This window comes from Protopterus annectens, chromosome 5.part0 (genome assembly GCF_019279795.1).
Source record: "Protopterus annectens isolate FY-2018-M chromosome 5.part0, PAN1.0, whole genome shotgun sequence".
NCBI lineage: Eukaryota > Metazoa > Chordata > Ceratodontiformes > Protopteridae > Protopterus > Protopterus annectens.
In genome coordinates, this window is record NC_056735.1 from 932961367 (window position 1) to 932983993 (window position 22627).

Genomic DNA, 22627 nt, shown 5'->3' on the forward strand with positions numbered 1-22627 from the left:
ATAATAATGTACAAACATCGCAGACAGCTGTATGCACCACATAAATATAATTATACAAAAAACTACTTCAAGGTCTATAACTCTGTTTATTTTTTATGTTTAATCAGCAAAAATGGCTAGTCATTCAGTAAATGAACCAGCTGATGAAACTAAAGGTCTTGGCAATAGATTATTATTGTTGTTCTTATGAACTTTGGGTAATCCAAAAATAACTAGAATGTTGGGATACTCATCTGATAGAAAATTGTACAGATTAACATGTATTCAATGTTTCATTAACAAATTGTGTAATATAACTTGAATTTTAGCATAAACAACATTAATCTCATTACTAGAAACTACGACATAAGAACTATAACATAACAATTGTGTCATTCTGTAGGCAGGCTCAGTCTGATCCATTACAACAATACCTGACCCTTTATCTGGCTTCATTACTCTTAAGGTCTTGTTACTGTAAATGATTGCATTCAAAAATTGTAATATTATTGTTCAAACATCCTGAAATACAAATGTTTGAACAATTTTGCAAACAAGACATAAGGCATCCGTGTCTTTCTAAACGAAAGAAAAACAAAAGATTTTTAGTCTAACAGTTTCTGAACATAATTTTTTTAATTTTCCATATATTTTACAAGATTCCTGGCATTTTCTGAAGTGTTCTACTGCTCCTTACTGCAACAGTTTGGTATTAGTATCTGAAGGCATCCAAGACCTATACCCAGTAATGCCTCAAAATTTAAGAAGGCAGTGATTAATGAATGTAGCTCATAATTTAGATATTTAGATACTAATGAAATTAAATTAGTTGACCTCTTTGTGGAACTACTTTGAGCAACAGCTTCCTTTACTTTGAAGGACAATATTCCTAACAAATAGTCAGGGTTGATGTGAGCGCAGTGTCAGCTCCTATATATTAATTTAGTTTTGTTGCACTAAGAGATATTTGTTTTTAACTTCTAGTTTTGGTTAAAAAGAGAATTAATGTTTATGCTATCAGAATTATATTTTCTTAATTTGGTGTGGAGATGAGAATAAGTTCAAATACGTTTTCAATTTCCTAACACAACTGCAGATTTTTTTAAAGTTCAGCTATGAAAAGTTTTTAACCAAAATTAATTTTTGTATGTAACTTTTATTAAGGATAAGAGAAACAACACTTTCCAGTCCAGTCCATTCTACAAACAAATTTTCTCCAATGTGTATTTACAATTTAAGCCTCCCCTCTCATCAGAAGAAATTAATGGTGAAAGGGCAGATGGCTTGACTTTCAAGAATTATTTCAGTGGATTCATTATTTGAAGTAGACATTGATAAGCAAAAAGGAAATGTTCTTATGAACAGACTATCCTCCTGATATACTAGTTGAGACTAATTCAGAAGTTAAATTAGCAAGAAATACCAGGTTTAGAGTTGTTTTATGTACTGAGAATTTACTGTCAACTGTGGGAGTTATGAACTTAAGTCACTGTGCTACATCATTTATGACATCTTATACAAGTGACTTCCATGATATTAGGTTAACAACATATATTACAATGCTAGTTTACAGTCAAAGATGTGTAAATGTGGATGGTGCAAGCAATTTCAGGAATAGGAAATTCATTCCTGATTTAGCACCTATGTCTCTAATGGACACAGGCAATCTGTAAATGATTCATCTCCCAGGCCCTAGCTTGTAAATGTTTCATCTCCCAAGGCCCTGCTTACAGTTATCAGAGATATCAGAGCTTGCCAGAGATTGGCTATGCATGCCTAGGCTTAAAAAGCCTTTGTGGTCATTAGCCTAGTAAACACCTATGAACATATGAACCCATGAGCCAATACAAATTTATTTAGAAGTCCACATACACTACTATAACACATTTTCCAAAGAACTTACCTTATGGTGGCATTTGTGATTGCACCTCAAAAGTATTAGTAAACATTCCTTTATTCAGCACCTATGGAGAAAAACCAAGAACAGCTGAAGGCCCATATTTAAGAACATGTATATGACATTCAGCTCAAAGATAAAAACAGTACTTTATATAAACACTCTATAACTTGTTCAAATTTTAAGAAGTTTATTTTCTTTGTGTTGAAAAAAGTCAAGAATAATTAATGGGGAGGTTTTGGAAGAGCAAAGTAGAATGTAGTGAAATTAGATGGCAGCTTTGTCTTAATGTCTTTAAGCACCCAAGTAATGAACAAACATGGTTCTTTATATCGTCTGTTAAAACATAAGTCTTTGTGCATTTAGTTTACATTTTTGTGTAATGAGGAGGTTAGCAGGTGGGTGCTATATAAACACATGTTTTATTTTTTAGGTTTATTTATTATCAAATGGTTGTTGTATCACATAGGTTCATAGGTTCATAGGTTGGTACTAGGCTATCAGCCCTAGGGCCTATACAAGCCTGGCCATAACAATTCCCTGGCTATTCCTTCCCACACTATTTACTTCCCTGGACCCCTGTCTAGCAGGGCGACTGACGTGATCCCTGGGGTGAATTTCCTTTCTCCCATCCAATTGTCAAGGTTCCTTTTGAAGAGGGCCAAAGAGGCACTCTGCTTGACATGTATGGGCAATCTATTCCAGAGTCTGGGGAGTCTCTGGGTCAGGAACCTATCCCTCCAGCATGTTTTGTTTATTGTGATGACAAGGTTTAGATCCCTGGAGCGTGTGACTCTGAGGGATTGGGATTTCTTTAAGTATAGCATGTCCAACAGCTCTGGGTTTGACATGGCCTTGTATGTTAAGCAGAGATCGCCTCTGAGTAGACGATATGCGACAGAGTATAGCTGGAGTTTTTTAAGGCGGTCAGCGTAGGACATCTGCTTTAGGCCTGTGATTCTTTTAGTGAGGTATTTCTGCGGCCTTTCCAGTTTTTGCAGATGTCTTGAGAGGTACATACCAAATGGGACATTGTATTCTATAATGAGTCTGATGAGGGATGAGTACAGTGGGACAATGACCTCCTTTTTTCTGGATAAAAAGCCCTTAGTGATGAGGTGTGCCACATAGAAGGATTTCCTGACTGTTGTGGTGATGTGGTTATCGAAGGTGAGACCACAGTCCACCTGTGTCCCTAAGTCTCTTATCACACTTTCGCTGATTAGTGTACTGCCACCTATATGGTAATTTACGGATACATGTTTTTTCCCAAAGGGGATAACTATACATTTCTTGGCACTGAGCTTGAGCCCATGGCTCTGGCACCAAGCATCTGTTTCTGTAAGGCCCTTTTGTAGAGTATCCACATCATTTGGTGACTTGTAATCGCATGATTTGTTAGGTATATAAGGTTGAATGAAAGAAGCATGAACTGCTTTGATAACGTCTTTGCAAAAAGTGAATGAAAGTGTTGAAAATACTTGTTAAGAAGTAAGTCTGTGGAAGACATCTGCATTGTGTTATTTTTTGATTATTTCTTATATCATCATTCTCACCTATGATTCCATGCATTTCAATTTTTTATTTTAAAATCACAAGTCACATCTTAATGAACTAGGGTTTTTTACCCACCTTTCTTACTATATCCTGATTAGCTGTCAGTATACTCCAGTTTCTAATATTTATTACATGTACCACTAATGTTGTGGCAGATCGAAAATTATTGCAATTAATTTTACTGTCCCCTTTACTGTAATTTATAATATCCAATTTTCCTAAATCCCTATCCAAACCTTATTCTGGATATGCTCTTTTTATTAATCTGCTACTCAATAACATACTCCCTTCTACTCTCTTTTCCTTTTCTAAAGTTAAGTTATGACTTTTAGGTATATTGTTTTTACACACAGTGGATATATGCTAATAAAATGTAGGAAGGCACAAGGCCATTCAAGTTATATGTCCGGTTAAGTCATACAAATAGTTGTCAATGAATCTCATTGTCTTATTATAAACATTTTGATATAATTTCAAAAAAATCAGTATCATGTAATATTTCTACCATTTTTGTACATGGCATTGTTTAATACCACTGCCACCCTTATCAGTTTTCATTATTCTTAAATTCCTATCAAACACTAAATAATACAGTATAAAAACAGAAATGAAGAATAAACCACACTGAGAAACTGAATAAGGTTAGCGCTTTCGTTTACTATTTCAGCAAACTTCTTCAGACAATTAACAAATGAATAAAGTATTCATTAAATACATAATCAAAACGATGACATCATGGAACAAATGCAAAAGACAAGCCCACATTTAAAAGGGCTCAAACTAAATATTATAAACATTAAAAATAGTAATAATAAACACTGTTAAAGTATTACAAACATAATTAAGTACATCTAAATATTATGTATATTTAAAAATAAAAATATAAATATATAAATATATAAATATAAATATACATAATACACAATTCATCTCAACAAGGCCCTCAGTTTTAAAATACTCTTGAATGAAATAGCTTCATTTAAACCTGGCTTTGAAGCTGCATTCAACTTAATTTGCCATATTGATTCCTTCTCATCTAATTTTAGGTCACTTGAACCTCCCCTTTCATTTTCAATGATTTTATCCAACACTACAAAATTAAATTCATGTGAGGGGTTAGAGTTAATATGTCTCGCAAGGGCATTATTCAAATTTGATTTATTTATTGCATAAATATGCTCATAAATTCTGTTTTTTAAATGCCTTTCAGTACGACCTACATAAAATGCTGGACAGCAGGTACATATTCCTAAATAAACAATACCCATAGTGTTGCAATTAAATTTACCCTTAATGGAAAAAGACATATTTCCTACACTAACCTGCTTAGTTACTTTTATGTATTTGCACCACCTACATGTCCCACATTTAAACATGCCACAATGGGGGCCATATATTTTAGGTGGTCCACTCTCCAATAACATTTTCAAATTCCTATCTCTCTTGAGAAACATTTCCTTTAAACAAACACATTCCTTCACAAAATCATCCTCTAAAGTAATCATTCTTGCTGCCCAAACTAGTTGACCTTTAACCACACCTCTCTTTTGAGAGAAGGGGTGGCAACTAAAAAAATGTAAGAAAGAATTAGAGTATGTGGCCTTTCTAAATATCTTAGAAGTATATTGTTTATCACAATAGGACTTAGTTAATTCAATGTCCAAATATGAAATACTATAGGGCTGAAACTCCCATGTAAACTGTAAAAAATCAGTGAATCCGGTGATGTGATCAATAAATCTTCTAACTGAGTCGATATCACCTCTCCAAAGGATGAATATATCATCCAAATAACAGGTGTACCATGTGGCCCTTTCCATAAATAAGTTGTCTTTAAACAGGAATTGCTTTTCCCAATGGGCCATAACTACATTGGCAAAAGTGGCTCCACACGGGGACCCCATGGCAACACCCATTCTTTGGAGATAAAATTGTTTATTGAATAAAAAATAATTATTACTCAGTATCTAGTAAGTAAACTATAAGATCAATAAGGGACCCATCCATATGATGTTCAAGTAAAAAATCTCTGACCCATTCACAACCTATGTCCTGAGGAATCACAGTGTAAAGGTCACATACATCAATAGTAAGGAAATTGACATCATCAGCAAAAGGGATATCATTAATTGCACTTTAGAAGGTCCATGAATCCTTACATATTTGTTTTTCGCTTTTCAACACTTCCTTTAATTTAGTATCCACAAATTTAGCGCAGGCATAGGTAATGCATTGCCTACCATCAATAATGGGGCGAAATGGGGGGTTATCTATGTTCTTGTGAATTTTTGGTAGTCCAAATAAGACAGGAGTAAGGGGGTAAGGAATATCAAAATAATTAAATAAATCAATATCAATCCTACCATCTAAGAATAGATCATGAATAAACCCCCTAATACATTTATAAGCCCCATTTACTTCATTCAAAGAGGACTTAATGTAAGCTTCCCCATCCAATAGTAGGCTCATACGTTGGATATATTCACTATTATCCATAAAAACTAAACCGCCCCCTTTGTCCGGTTTAGAAATACGTATGTCTGCAAATTTTAAATCTTTCAAAAGATCCCTTTCAATTTGTGTCAAATTAAACTTGTCTGTACTGTGCAATTGTCTATTATGAAACAAAGCTCTAAAATCATTTTCACAAATTCTCTCAAAAAGTAAAATAGATGGATGCAAGCCGGGATTAAAGACACTAGACACCCTAAAATCTGTAATTAGGCTGGTAGTTTGCCCTAAAAGGACATTTAGATTCAATTTCCTAGTAAACGATTTTAAATCTATAATACTTGTAGCCAAATCACCTCTAGATGATGGAACAAAGGTGAAGCCTTTGGAGAGAATGTCAATCAATATTGGATCAGGTGTATATGTAGAAAAATTAAAAACTTTGAAATCATGTGTGCTATTCCATAACACTACAAGTGTATTCCTATCCTTCTCTTCTGTTACAACACTATCATTAGGGAAAGCATTAGTTTGTTTAAAGGAAATGTTTCTCAAGAGAGGTTATCCTGAGTCTTTAATTGATGCTCTAATTAAGGAAGTTCAGAACAAACGTTCATTAGGTATTTTTCAACCTTTATTAACTTTTAAAGAAAATATTAATGTAAGTTTAATGGATGAGAATGATTGCCATACCTCTAGTGTCGACATCTGTGAGCCTAGTTGTATTGAACAAATTCATAACCCTTGTAATAATGATAATTTCAAAATTAGTTTTATCACCACTTTTTCTAGGGATGCTTACTTGTTAAGATCTATTGTGAATAAAAATTGGTACTTTTTGGCTGAGGATAGTTCTATAAAGAACAATGTAAGTGACTTTCCTCAGTTTGTATTTAGGAGAGGTAGGAATTTGAAAATGTTATTGGAGAGTGGACCACCTAAAATATATGGCCCCCATTGTGGTATGTTTAAATGTGGAACATGTAGGTGGTGCAAATACATAAAAGTAACTAAGCAGGTTAGTGTAGGAAATATGTCTTTTTCCATTAAGGGTAAATTTAATTGCAACACTATGGGTGTTGTTTATTTAGGAATATGTACCTGCTGTCCAGCATTTTATGTAGGTCATACTGAAAGGCATTTAAAAAACAGAATTTATGAGCATATTTATGCAATAAATAAATCAAATTTGAATAATGCCCTTGCGAGACATATTAACTCTAACCCCTCACATGAATTTAATTTTGTAGTGTTGGATAAAATCATTGAAAATGAAAGGGGTGGTTCAAGTGACCTAAAATTAGATGAGAAGGAATTAATATGGCAAATTAAGTTGAATGCAGCTTCAAAGCCAGGTTTAAATGAAGCTATTTCATTCAAGAGTATTTTAAAACTGAGGGCCTTGTTGAGATGAATTGTGTATTATGTATATTTATATTTATATATTTATATATTTATATTTTTATTTTTAAATATACATAATATTTAGATGTACTTAATTATGTTTGTAATACTTTAACAGTGTTTATTATTACTATTTTTAATGTTTATAATATTTAGTGTGAGCCCTTTTAAATGTGGGCTTGTCTTTTGCATTTGTTCCATGATGTCATCGTTTTGATTATGTATTTAATGAATACTTTATTCATTTGTTAATTGTCTGAAGAAGTTTGCTGAAATAGTAAACGAAAGCGCTAACCTTATTCAGTTTCTCGGTGAGGTTTATTCTTCATTTCTGTTTTTATACTAAATAAAACAGAACTTAAAGACTCCATAGCAATGACTTCAGACATATTTAAATTACACATACACTTGGGTGGTTTATTGTTTATTATACGACTGGCCATTAATATTCCAAAATGAGCATGCTGATTGGTTAGCTCAATCAGTGTGCCTGTTGTAAATCCAACCATATAACAATGGAAAAACATCCGGTCATCCGGACCTTTTTCCATTGGTATACATTAACATTTAACCTTTTTTTTTTTTTTTTACAAAAATTAAAGAAATAAAAACTGAAATCCGGACTCTGGACATAGCAGAGAGACAGGATGGAGAAAATACTAGGAAAAGCAGGTACATTATTCAAAATTAAAGACACATGCATGATTTTCCTTGTATTTCTTCCATTCTGTCTCTCTCCTACCCCTAAACTGTCCGAAATTTTTTTTTTTTTTATTTAAAAAAAAGAAAAGAAAAACAGAGCAACGGAGACCTTCTTTTCTCCATTGCTTTCTTTCCAAAGCACTGATGTACTGGGTATATGTGGGAACGCAAGTCCCATACACATGCACAGTACATCATAAAAAGGCAACCAGCTGTGGAAGGACAGCACAGCGCTGTTATGCAAAGACATTATTTAAGAAAAGTAAGTATTTTTTTCCTTAAGTAATGTCATTGTATAATAGCAATAACTGACTCCGTGCTGTGGTATATTAAGATTTACTCATGGTACTTAATCACTTGGTCTTTGCCCTCATTATTAAACCAGCCATGGGTAAATTTTAATATACCACACCAACGTCATCGGTTATTGCTTAAATATCACTCTAATATTCATTTTACTCATTTCTCTTAAGAATTAAGGAAAGGAAACAAAGGTGGACTATAAATACTTTTTTTCTAACTAAACCACATTTCTTAAATTTTGTTAATATTTCTAACAAATAACAAAGAAAAATTCCATCAGGTCTAACAAAAGTAGTAACAACCAATGTGGAGAGAATGACATTAAAGTAACAACAAACAATCAAAATATTTCAGAAAATTTAACTGGGAAGGGAGAGATGTGGTTAGAAGTGACATATGCTCCAGAAAGCCATCTATATCAACAAAGTCATCTTAATGGACATAAGAATTTGAATTGGAAAAAAGAGTAATTTTGTCAATTTTAAATTATTAAATTATTCTTCTTAGCCATTTGAAGATTGTGACATAATTGTTTTTTGTTTTTGTTATTGCTGTTTTTTATTTTATTTTTTTTCTTTCAAAATATTTTAGTCTTGTGTCCACCAAGAAGTCTTAGCATAAAAAAGTAGATTTATGAGTTTTTTTTTTTGTTTCTTTATTATTTGATAATAATATTAACAAACATTAGCATGCTTTTTTAACTCTTTCTGGTAAAATAAGCTGCAACTTTTGTTGATCATGTAATGATGAGTTTGAGTACTGATCCCTTTTATGATACTGCAGATGCTAATTCTGTTGTGCGACAAACTGGAGGTAAAGGGATGGTTTCTTCTCTTCTGCCCAACAGGTTCTGCTGATGCTGTCAGCAATGCATCTGTATTTTAGTCTGCTAATGCACCGGTGCTGTTTTTTTGTTATGAGCTTGTGAATTTGGGTCTGTTGTTTTGACCCATATGTTAGAGCTATGAGTAATATTGCTACCTCCAGCTCAGCAGTTACTGTAAATGCTATTGCTGTTTTACCATGTACCAGCACTCAGGAGCGGTCTTAGGTCAACTGATGCTCTAGGCAAAAGGGCTCCATGGCACCCCCCCCCCCCACACCACCCTGTGCCCCCATCCTGGTCTACCTATACCAAATAAATACTGGAAATGTGCCCCTGCTAGAGCAATACCCTAGGTGGTCGCCTAGTTGGCCTATGCCTAAGGCCGGCTATGCCAGCACTGAAAATGCTACAAATTCTGTTCCTTTCTCAAAGTGAAGCTGCTAGCTTTCTTGCTCCTCTTGCAGATGCTGGAAGTGATGTTCTGTTTCAGACTCTGTTAATTCTCCTTGAGACATTGTTTAATACTCTTCCATTCATATGAGTCATGTAGTTATTCCAGCATGTTCTACTGCCAATGCTGTTGTTATTTGCAGGCTGTGCAGTTGCTGTATGCCTTTATCTGCTGAAACTGCATTAACTACTGTCTTTGCTTTCTTTGCTTGTATTTGCAATGATGCAGTTTTGCTTCTACAGATGGTAGTTAGCAACTGTCCGTGTTTTACCCCTGACGCTTCTTCAGTTGCTCCTTTTATTGCTTCTCTCTCCATTAGTGTCACAGATGCTTCCCTTGTCTTGTTTTTTTTTTTTTAATTTTATTTTATTTATTTATACAATTTGTTAATGGAGGTAGAACACTGATCCCACTGGATCAATTTCAGTTTCACTTTCAGTCTCTCTTTTTTCATATCTTGCTGTTACTGATACAGCGTGCCTTTCTAGTTGTATTTCTACTGCTGTAATGTTTTATGGACTGGAACTGAAGTCACAAGTATGGACGGGTGTAGTTTTAAGGCTCTTTAGTTGTTAGGCTTAAAGATGTGGATGTATCATTAAAATGGCTTGGTGTAGTTTTAAGGCACCTTAGTTGTTAGATTTGAACATTATGTAATCATCATTAGTAATGCAGCTCCTATAACCTATAAGATGTGACTAAAGTACACTGTTGATATGGGGTTATTTGAATTCTGTAGTACGCTGTTTTTTTTCACTGGCGTCAGCGTGTTGCTGTGTACAAAAACATATGGAATGCCTTCTGTACATAGTGCTGTTTCCTAATTTGTGACATCTGTACTGTCCAATTATACTTTAACCCTATTAAACCTATAGGAAAGCTAATGTGATTCTGGAGACAGAAAGAATAACAGAATTATTCTGGTACAAAGTAATTAACAAGTCCAGAAACACTATGTCAGGTTTAATAACCAAAAATATATATCCTGTTATTACTAGGAAAATCAGGTAGCCATATCCAAATTAATAAAGTCATGAGTTCCCAAAGAAGTCATGGTACTATGAGAAATAAAAGGAGGTTTAATGAGTCAGTAAGCTCCCATCAAGATTAATTGAATCAGAATCTTCTAGCAGGGGTAGTGAAGAAGGGGTCTCCAGCTGTGTTAAATATGGCAGAGGGCCATCAGAGTTAAAAAAGTTCATGCACTCACAGTAGATTTAATCACATCACAAAGACTAACTCTTGCAGCACATAATTGGGTTTTGTCTCTGCATTCCTACATTTGCAAATGTAACTTTTATTTCTCCTGCATAAAAATATCATATAATAAAATCATGCACTCCTAGTTTGCCACATAAAATTTCTAATAATATGTTATAATCACAAATACTTTCTTCTTAAAAAATAGTATGACAGCAAATTGTTAGTTACTAATATATCATCTAATAGTTATTTCTGATCAGAAAGACACTAAATATTTTAGTTTTATATCAAACCCCCTTCTATTTGAAGTGATTCGCAGATGTGAAACACAACTCTATGAACATCTACAATTAAAGTAAAAATATCATCAAAGGATAACAAAATATAATATTTATGTTGTCCTATGAGAGATTTGAGTTTCAGCTTTTCCTTGCAATATTTTCAAATCCTTCTCCACGTCATTCATGTATTTATAATGTTTGGAACCCACTATGTTTTCACTTAGGCTATTAGATTCACCCATCTTCAGAAGGCTCATCTCAACCCAGTAGAACAGTTTACACTCACCAACCAGTATCACAGATTGGTCTAGTTCTGGACATGATAATAAAGTCAGACAATATAACCTTATGGTCTCTGGATATTACACATTTATCACTGATTTAACATTGCAGGTAGGCATTGTCCATTCCTGAAGCATGACTCTTTTAACAAGCATACAAATCCTTGTGAGATTCATGATAAATAATCACACCATAGCTTAGAGAAATGGGAAACGTTTTCTTTTTCAATTGACACCTGTCTTTTGTCAAGGACTATGCAGCTATTTCATTGAAAGTGCAGAATAATGAGGGTAAGGAACTTCTACTTATCCCCATGATTGTGCTGTGTCAATAAGCGTTCAACAAAGAGGTGTTCGAGTAAAAGGGTTTTCACTGAAGTGAAGTAGACCCTAAAAGACCAGGCCATCCAACCCTGCATCACTAATGAGCACTTTCAGTCATGTCACCTCAAGAGATCCTAAACTTTGTGATAGCTTTCACAGCTATACATGTGGTCTGCTCCATTACCCCAAATACACAACAGTGTACCACCAGGTATAGACCCAGTGGTACAGACATCCAACAGAGATTTGCCTTTCATACATAGCTTTAAATTGTTTGAAACAAGATGTAGGAAGTTGTTTAAAGTGCCCTGCCTGTCAGTAGGTGAAGATTCTGTTCCTTTTCATGCACAGACAAAAACAATCTGCTACTTATTCTATTCCATTTTCCCTCCTCTTTGTTATGTGGGTTGTCATGGTAGTGAAACTGGAATTTCATTTTCCAATGGCAGCAACATCCCTAGAAGGTCTTCTCCTACTGTGTGGTATATACTTCTCAGAGGTTCAGGTCAAAACTAAGGGGATGGGGCTGACCAAGGACTGACCAAGTTTGCAGACGACTGCAAACTATGTGCAATCATTGAATCCCCAAATGATGTCAACATACTCCAGGGGGGTCTCACATAGACCAGCGACTGGTGCATTAGTCATGGTCTCGAACTGAATGCAAAGAAATGCATCATCATTCCCTTAGGCATAAACAATGTCCATTCACTCTATCAAATCAACAGAAATACCCTAAGTACCCATGGAGTGGTAAGGGACCTGGGATCAAAGGCATACTGCGACCTTAACTTCAACCACCACGTGTCTACTGTAGTAAGGACAGCTTTCCATGTAGAATACTTGATTAGCAAAGACATCACCTTGAGAGCAAAACAAGTTATAACCCCCTATATTGGCACTTATCTGGCCCATAATTGATTATAACACCCCATTCAGCATGTAGCATACTAAACAACTGCAGCAATTATAGAGACCTCAGAGGTTTCTAACAAAGAAGATTAAGGGGTTCCAACATGTGCCTTACACAGACCGACTAAAGTCCCAGTTACTATACTCTGTGTTGTGTAGACTTCTTAGGGGAGACTTATGCCTGGCCTACAGAGCAATCCAAGACCCAAACCTAATGAACTTGTTGCATATCTGTAAATCAAATGGGTCTAGGGCTACCCATTTCAGGGACTTAAATATGGCCTGTGACTTAAATAGTACATGTCAGAGGGACAAATTTATCTCCCAGCAGCTGCAACATCTTTGGAACAGGCTACCAATTCATGTGAAACAGACCACCTCTATGACACTGTTCAAGAGAAACCTGGAAGAGTGGATCAGGCACCGTTAATTCTTACTGGGGATAGTCCCCATAACCCTCCTGGACATGAGCAGTCATCATTAAATGCAATCTTGGGTACTGACTAGCACTCCTAAGGTATTACATTGGGTTGAAACTGCTAGGCTTAAAATGACCTCTGGGTCGATAGCCTAGTAATCTCCTGTGATCCTATGATTCTAACTATAGCTGTTTTACAGACTTGTGCATTTGAAACTTCTGGATCAATGCCACACATGCACAGCTCTTGCTCAATATAATGATTAGTTTCATTTGAAAAGACCTAAGGCTTCAGAAGTCTTTCATAGTCTTGTGGTAAGTCCTATGATATCCTAACAATAAAAAAATGTAATTTTCTTTTCATTTATTACATACCTTTTAATCCAAAATGTAGAGGGGATACTCTACAAGCATTCCATGCAGAATGCCCTAGATGAGTAGAATGGAAATATTCAAATATTTCATGCATAAATTCCTAGGTGTGTACAATGGAGCCTTAGTCACAATTGCTGAGTGACCCTTTTTCTTTGATTGAATTCAACCACTAATTGGTGCTAATATGCAAATCCCAAGATAGTCCCAACAAAAGGCTGTGAGGTGTAGTTTCTGTGGTACATGGTTTGATGCCATCAGCCATCATGTGCTTACTGTGTAACCCTGAAAAAGTCACATAAACAAACATTGCTCTTGGGTTTGTCCAGTGGACCTGCTTACTTGGTAAACAAATATGTATTATTATAAAAGATAAGTGTTCTGTACATACATTATGTACTGAAAAAAAAGTTGCTGGCAAAGCCATAAATCACAAGGCATCCAAACTGATCCTTCTCCATCTCTGTTCCATGAAGCTTGTCATTATGCATGTTTTCCCTCTTCATATAAGCTTGTCTATCATTGCATACAAGTTTGCATATAGGTTCCTCAGTCTTACCAAACCACTCAGCAAAGACAACTTTATGTAGGCAAGTAACTATAACATGGCATTTATAACACCAGCTTACACATTTGGTAGAAATACAGTCCCTAGTTGCTATCATTTCTGTATTTCATTTCTATGCAGATGTATTAGATTTGTCATGTTAAACTCATTTCTTTGAGGTGCATCTTAATGTAAATTCACAGATCATTATAAGGATTAGGGAAACTCATGATATCACTTACTTGCCTAACAGATGCCTAGTTAATAGTGCACAAATCTGACTTTAAAATGCTAGTCTACAGGCCTGGATGAAAAGCAAAATCATCAGGCTAACAAACTGTAATGGTAGACTTTTAGAACAGTTTACAAATACAATGCATTTGTCAGCAATGAAGTCTCACCCTGATTTCTGTCTACCTGTTGTATCATCAGATGATTCAAACTGAGTCACTAACCCAAGCATTACTTCTGAATTCCCTGAAAAGAGGCAGATGTATTTTGTGATCACACCTAGAACTAAGGTTTTGAAAGCTATAATTTAACAAAACAGATGAAGAACCTTGCCTAAGCCCCTTGCATCATCAATCCCTATTTATGTATACAGAGGAGGCACTCCTGTGTGTGTGGTCTTCACATTCCTATTAACATAATGCAAAGCTTTGCTGAGTTGCTATAAAGTTCCCATATGACTGTGTCAAAAGCTTTCAATGCTAGGTAGGATAAGAGTGCATGGAAATTTATTCATGCATCCAGATGTGGTATTCATGATCTTCCCCAGATGAAGTGCCTTGGCCCTATAGTGACAAACTTCACCCATACAGATGTGGTATTCATGATCTTCCCCAGATGATGTGCCTTGGCTCTATAGTGACAAACTTCACTCATCCAGATGTGATATTCATGATCTTCCTCAGATGATGTGCCTTGGCTGTATAGTGACAAACTTCACCCATCTAGATGTGGTATTCATGATCTTCCGCAGATGATGTGCCTTGGCTCTATAGTGACAAATTCACCCATCCAGATGTGGTATTCATGATCTTCCTCAGATGATGTGCCTTGGCTGTATAGTAATAAACTTCACCCATCCAGATGTGGTATGCATGATCTTCCCCAGATGATGTGCCTTGGCTCTATAGTGACAAACTTCACCCATTCAGATGTGGTATTCATGATCTTCCTCAGATGATGTGCCTTGGCGCTATAGTGAAAAACGTCACCCATCCAGATGTGGTATGCATGATCTTCCCCAGATGATGTGCCTTGGCTCTATAGTGACAAACTTCACCCATCCAGATGTGGTATTCATGATCTTCCTCAGATGATGTGCCTTTGCTCTGTAGTGACAAACTGCACCTGCACTAGAAGAATGAAGCCAAGAGTCACTGATTATAGCCCACAGGCTGTAACCTCCTCTCAGAGATCTATGTCAGCAGAGATATTAGATATAAGTTTATTGCTCTTTGGGGATTTGAGGACACTGTCTTTTTCAGTGGTCAACATCACCAACATCTCAATGAGATGTTTTACGTTCTTCTATTTCTCTTCATACTCTATTCAGTACTGGGGGTCAGTATAGAACTGAAATCTTAAAACCACTTAGCTTTTATCTATCCATTCCTATACATTTTTCTGCATTTAACTAATATGTTTTGTGATGACCCACCACTGCCAACCAGTAATCAAGGAGCCTCAATCCTCACCACTGGCAACAGTGAAGGGACATTAAATGGGATCTTGATGGGTACACACACAGTATTTCCAGATGCAGCTCTCTGCATCAAGTGCAATTTCTCTTAAGAGTGCACAGAGACCAAAGTCAGTCCAGGGCTCGTTTCTCACTCTTTCTCCAAATCCGAATAAGACTCCCCATGGGCACAGCTATAGAGTTGAGTTCTTAGCCAAGGTTTCAAGCCAAATCCTCCAACATTCTTTCTGTCCAACCAGTGTTTCCTGTCCCTGCCCAAGTAGTTCACACAGACACACACACACACACACACACACACACACACACACACACACACACACACACACACACACACAAACACACACACCCGCACACACAACACACACACCTGGGAAAGGCTGGCACAGGTTTACTAGCTATGCCCCCTTTTGCCCAGACTATAAGGTAGTTTTCACTGCCACCAGAGCTCCTTATCAGCTGCTTTAAGGCCCTTAACAAAAGGTATCCAAATGTACTGTGTAATATTAATACAGATACAATACAAATTAATACAAATGGTAGTTTGACCAAGAACAATGCTATTAGGAATGGCCCATACAGTGTCACCAAATAAATATGCAAGTACTCTCAAAATTTAAATATCTCTACACAGATCAACCACAATGAAAGGTTTAAATATATTTAATAATAAATAATAAAAGAACAAAATTCTAAATATATATTCACAGTGACAGAGTTCAAAACCACAGGAAATATTTTAAAACAACATTGCAGGATAGTCTCAAATAAACAAATAAAAATATTTAAACTATGCTTCACTATATTCCTGACTGAATCTAAGAGAATTACTATAATCTAAGAACTTACTAATAGAGCAAGGCAGATGTGGTGAATGGATTTTCTAGTTGTTGTCCAAGAGAGAATACAGAATGTTCTGTCTCACTAAAAGACTTCTCAAATTAATATCACAAATATTACTGCCGAGATAGCTTGCAGAATGACATCATTTCTTCTCATCTAACTCTAGTTCCCAGGTGAAACCTCCACTTCTGGAAGCTGGCAGTATTTAGCATCTACCTGTGAAAATGCACAGACCTCAGATCATAAACCAGTTGCACTCCTTCATGCTTTCAGCGATAGTAATTAGTTCACTCTGAAGACAATACAGAAAGCTTGTCAGCACAGACATGGTGTCTCTATTTGCAATGAAAACTGAAAGATACCATCTTTTATTGCGTAGCCTATAATGTAATTTAATTTCAGCTATTTTCATAAAATTTGCTGGACTGAAGTTAACCTCCTGTATTCCAGTTTCCACTGATAAAATATATACATTAGACAATTATAATAGTGCAGATACATTTCTGTTCTCTTCCAGCAGGATACACTTTGGATGCATTTCAAACACTTTATAAAATACCTTTTCAACACACATGTCTGTACAAACCAGTTTGATATACACATGACATACAGTTCTAATACAGTTGTAACACAAGTATCTTATATAAATCATGTTGATATTCACAAATGACATATAATTATTTATTAAATTGCAGATAGCTGTGCTGGCAGCATCTCCCTTCATCACATGGATTTTTAAAGCCACCTTGGAAATCTGGGGGATGCCAGATAATCCAAAGTCTCTTTCAATTTGCTACTGAACCTGCTTTGAAGATTTCAGTTTATACAACTCATTACTGAATGTGCTTATTATTATTATTATTACTATTATTATTTATTTATTTGTTTATTTACTTTTTAGTTCATTTCAAAAGTGAGCAATACCATCCTTTTCTTGCACTTCTTCTATACTCATGTCAGATGCTACCTGTATGCTAAAATAATTAGAGATATTCCCTTTGAGATTATGTACCAGCTTGACTTTTTCAGACTCACGTAACTGTAGGCATTTATAGTTCAAAGCTCAACTAGTTCTTGCAGGCAGAATACCTCACACTGAAAATTAACACATGATTATATAGTAGTGAAAACATAGTAGTGAAACCAGAATGTAAGTATGAAGCTGCTCCTCTAAAGTGGTAAGCTGTTTCAGATTACCCATAATGGTTTGTAATCATATGTACATCATTGCAATACCTGAGAAGAAATAGTATTTCTCTATAACAGCAGCCAGAAAATTAAGTAAACAGGGAAACTAAAAAATCAAACAACATAGTATAATTTTCATTTTAGTATGCGAAGTATAATGGGAAATTAAATTAATTGTAATACAAAGATGCTTCTGAATATGACCAATACAATATAAATACCTACAGGCATGCAATATAACACACATTCTTTATTTTTTCTACTTATTAAAATTAGAGTATTTGTCCTTATAACTGTAAATTCCCCTCTAATTATGTACCCCATCTCCCCATTCATTCCATCACTCATTCACTTATTTTCATTCATTTTGATGATGGGCTTAAATTCACATGCTTGTATATTCCCCTACAAGATTATGTTTCCTGCCCCCATATCTTCTTCTTCTTCTTCTTCTTCTTTTGGCTGCTGCTATTAGGGGTCACCACAGTGGATCACTGGTCCACGGAATGAGTGCCAGTAGAGTTTTACAGTGCCGAGTTGCCAGCCCGGCACCCAATTTTCCTGAGAAGGCACACACACACATCAAGGGCCAATCTAAAATGTCCAATCCATCTGCAACATTTCTTGGGAATGTGGGAGGAAACCAGAACACCCAGAGGAATCCCACGCAAACAGAGGAAGGACATGCAGACTCCACCCAAAAGGCACCCCAGCCAAGAAACCAACTGGAGAACCTCTTGCTTTGTAGTGACAATGCAAACTGCTGCACCACTGTGCCACCTTTCCTGCCCCATATGATGATCTGATTTTTTTTAATTCACAGGGAAGTTCAGCTGTTTGTATAAACATTTTGCATTTTATCTACCTACCACTGAATCAATTTTATTTTATTTTATCTGGATAGTTGGTTAGTTGTTTTTTGAAGTTATTTTGCATTAGATCTAGACTGTGAAAAAGAAGACTTTTCCATATGGAATAAAACATCTCTGAATTGGGTCAGTTCACTGGCACAGAGAGGAGTCCTGACTGTAACCCAGGTAACATGGAGTGAACTGTTGAGCATGTCACTTGAAGAGCTAACTAGGGGAATATGAAAGCCTACTGTACTTTACCTTCTTACCTTTCCTGGGGGGGGGGGGTCATAACATACCAGACATAACTACCATGTTTTCAAATACTGGGGTCATACTCCAACAGATGTTCTCAGCTATGATGGCTTTATACCATTCCATGTCAGGGACTGGGGGATAAATAGGTAGGGCACTTAAATAAAAAGCCTTTTGGCTGCAAGCATGATGCTGCACTGGAAAACCTCAGTCTTCTGTCAAAGAACAGTACAGTTTTGGATTAGGTCTGGGGGGGGGTCAGACATGACTTCTGGCATCTGAGATTGAAGACAGGCTCTAATGTCAGCTGCTCCACGGAGGTAAAAAACATAAAAATCATCTCTGACCATTTCATATTATAATGAATATGTACTTAAAGATTTCAAACTATATTCATACAAGTTTCTTAAGCCACACGTTTTCTTGATAAATCCCCTTTTTGTAAGATGTTTATCTTTAAAACGTGACTATATTGAGTTGCCACACTCTAGTTTAGTTCTCATTAAGCTGTTCATTAGTGGCTTTAGTACACAGGTTCCCCTTGACTTTATATACATTTCAGAATGCAAGCCACAAACTTAGATGCCTCTTATGGAGCATACATCTGTAGGACCTGATATGGAGAAAATAAGTATACCTATTCATGGAGGAATGGGGCCACAGCAGGTTACCTTAGTGGGAATGGATTACCATACCTGCACCAGGGTGGGTAATTCCATCTTATGATAATGAAAAGGCAACAATGCAAGCATTAGTAGAAGTCACTGCCAAGGCAGAGAAGGGAATTTGGTTTTCCATGCAGTTGCATGTTAGCCTGCTCCCTAACCTCCAACTTTCAACTTCCAGGGAGTTTAAATCAGTTTCTGATCTGTTATAACACATAGATCACTATAGAGGGATACAAGTTTTATTCCAAACTTTGCTATTTTTACTTTGCTCATATTCAACTAAATTTAATTGTGCATGCTTGTTAATCTACTCTGCCTAAGAATACATGTATAACCTCAACATCCTATGAATTTTATTGCATAGTAACTCTACAATCAGTGACAAAAGTCCACTGTCTAAATAGAAAATTATACGGCCCTTGAACTAGTCCTCTCGTTATACCCTTGCCAAAGGACTGTATGTGCCCAAAATGACTGCCCAATCTGATTTCACATTTTCTACCAATAAGCTGATTTATATTCTAGATTGTAACATGGCTATTGATAACTTTAGTTTTCTGCTTAGCATTAGATAGTATAGATTGATAACCTTTAGTCGCCTGCTTAACATTAGCTTGCTATAGTTTGCATCTCAAAGTCCTTGATAAAATCTAAATAAATAGCAATAATTTGCATTCTACCCCTGTTACCCATCATCCATATGTAAGATAGTTACTAAATGTCAAAGAATCTCCTTCTTCTTTACTGAAATGATGATAGGCCGTCCTAGTAAGAGACACAGAATCCTTAAGGAAGAGGTTTTTGTTTTTATTTTGCTTTTGTTTACTGGGTTTGTCTGGATGGGGTTAGTCAAAAAACACTTTTCAGTGAAGGCCCGGGGGAAGCTCCAAACATTTTTAAACAAACATTTATTAATGTACATGAGCAGACATTAAGTAATATATATGCATTAACAATTGGACATTAATTTGCTAATTAGATCACAGTCATATGAAATAAAGGCGACTATTAGAGTAAAAAGATACTTATGCATTAGTAAATATTGTACATTGAGCATTTGATGAGGTGTATTAGTTGGTTTTTCAGACAGATAACAGATTATGTAATTAGTGATGAGTAATCAAAAAAAATGTTGGTGAGGGAAGGAATTAAGTAGGGTAGTACATGTTAATATTTTAGTTATGAGGTTGGTATAATGCAGGTTCATGGACAACGATGTGTATGGCTATCATAAGGGTATATTAGAAGCATATAGGTGGGGGTAAGAAGTGTCAAAAACTATACATATGGCTGGGAGATGCTAGTAAAATTTTTCAGGTATTGGTGAAGACTAGTTGTGGGTCGCAGGATTCAGAATGAAGAGAATAAGTTTGATAATAAGGTGAGGTGAAGATAATGGTGCATTTATCCTGGAGATATACGGGAACAGATCTATTTCTTTGATAGGTGAAGTTTTAGTTGTGTTTTAAGTGAGTTTGCATTCTGCATTCATTTTTTTGGTAGTGGGATTTAGTTCCATACTTTAGCTACACTATTTGCATATAAACAGTTGCCTGCACTATAAGATGATTTGGTTATAGTGATTAGCGATTTTTCTCTAGAGGGTAAAATTCTATTGCAGTAGTAGTGCTGTATTAGGTTATTAAGGGCTTGTTGATTTTCTGGCTTATAGAGAAGTCTGTACATTGTATTTAGTTGAGTAGGAGCTAGGTGATGTGGTATTTCTAACCAGTTTAATTCTCGAAGGGCAAGGCAGTGATATATTCTGTCCTTATAGTCTGCTGCAAATTTGTCTGTTTTGTTATAACATCTCTCAGGTTTAGACAGCTGTGATTCTTGTAGGTTAGTGAAGATTGGGGGAACATAGAGGAGAAGGCAGTAAGAAAGTAGAGAGTATACGTCTTCTTGTTATGATGGTGAGATAGGATTTTACTCTTGCTTTTTTAATTTCTCCAAGACAGTTGGGTTTCTAATACCATGACAGCAAACCGTATTCCTAAGTCAAAGTATGATTAAAGTTCATGAAATTAGTACTGTTTCAGTCTTTGATGTTAGCCAAATGTGCTCTTCGCAGCACCCAAAATGTGCCCAGAATTCACTCCTTCTGCAATTCATATGGAGTTACCTGTATCATTAACATATCTAAATATGACTGTAAATTCTTTTGTATGAGATCCATTGCTCCTACTGCTATTGGAACTGTCTGGGTATCGTTCTTTTACACTGCCCACATTTCTGCCTGAAAATCCTAGTATTTTATGACTTTAGCGTCTCTGTATATAAAACACTGTTATCACTGGGTGTAGCAATTTCAATGATCAATGCTACTTTTGTCTTCTTTTTCTGGACTACTATACATGGTTTTCTTGCATATATTTTTTTAGCTGTTGTTAATGGGTAAGCCCATGTGATATAAACTTGATTATTTACTATGATGCTTTGTGGCTCATGTTTCCAGTACTTCTCTGCTACTTCAATATTATATTGTCGGTACAATCCCCAATGAAGCAGTCTTGCCACATTATTATGCCTTTCAGTATACAGTCCTCCTGCCATTAGTGCATCACACCCAGCAACCAGACGTGCAACCATTTCCAATTCTGTTTTACAAAACCTACATTTGTCTGTTTCTCTGACATGTTCAATGGACTTTGTTAACCGTATATGTAGCCCATTATCCTGGGCTGCCAATATTAACCTTTCATCTTTTGGTTTAAATTTACCTCTTCGTAACCATTCCTGCATTATATTCTGCTCGACATGAGGTTTTTCCAGGAATTTTCTTTACTTGCAACTACATTTATGCATTTTCCACATTTCTTGCCTTCTCATCTGATCCTTCACCGTATATTCTTTTAGTTTTTTTTTTGGCACATTCAGTTGCTGCCTAATTTTTATCTACTTCTGGTTTGATTTCCTTCCCTCCTTGATTCTGATATGCTTCTGCTGGACAAAGAAAGGAAGGTATCTTAGATTTATTCTCCTCATGTTTCAAAACTTTGACTATATTTGGGTCTTGTGAGGTCACCAGATATGTATGCAGTCCCACAATTGCAGTTCTATACATGTAATCAGTTTCAAGGAGGCCCATCCCTCCTTTGGAACGGGGAACATATAGTCTTGATATGCACTGATTTTTATAAATCATTTGGTGAGCATGAAGCATCCTTCTTATTTTCCTGTCTAATCTATCCAACATGTTTTGGGGC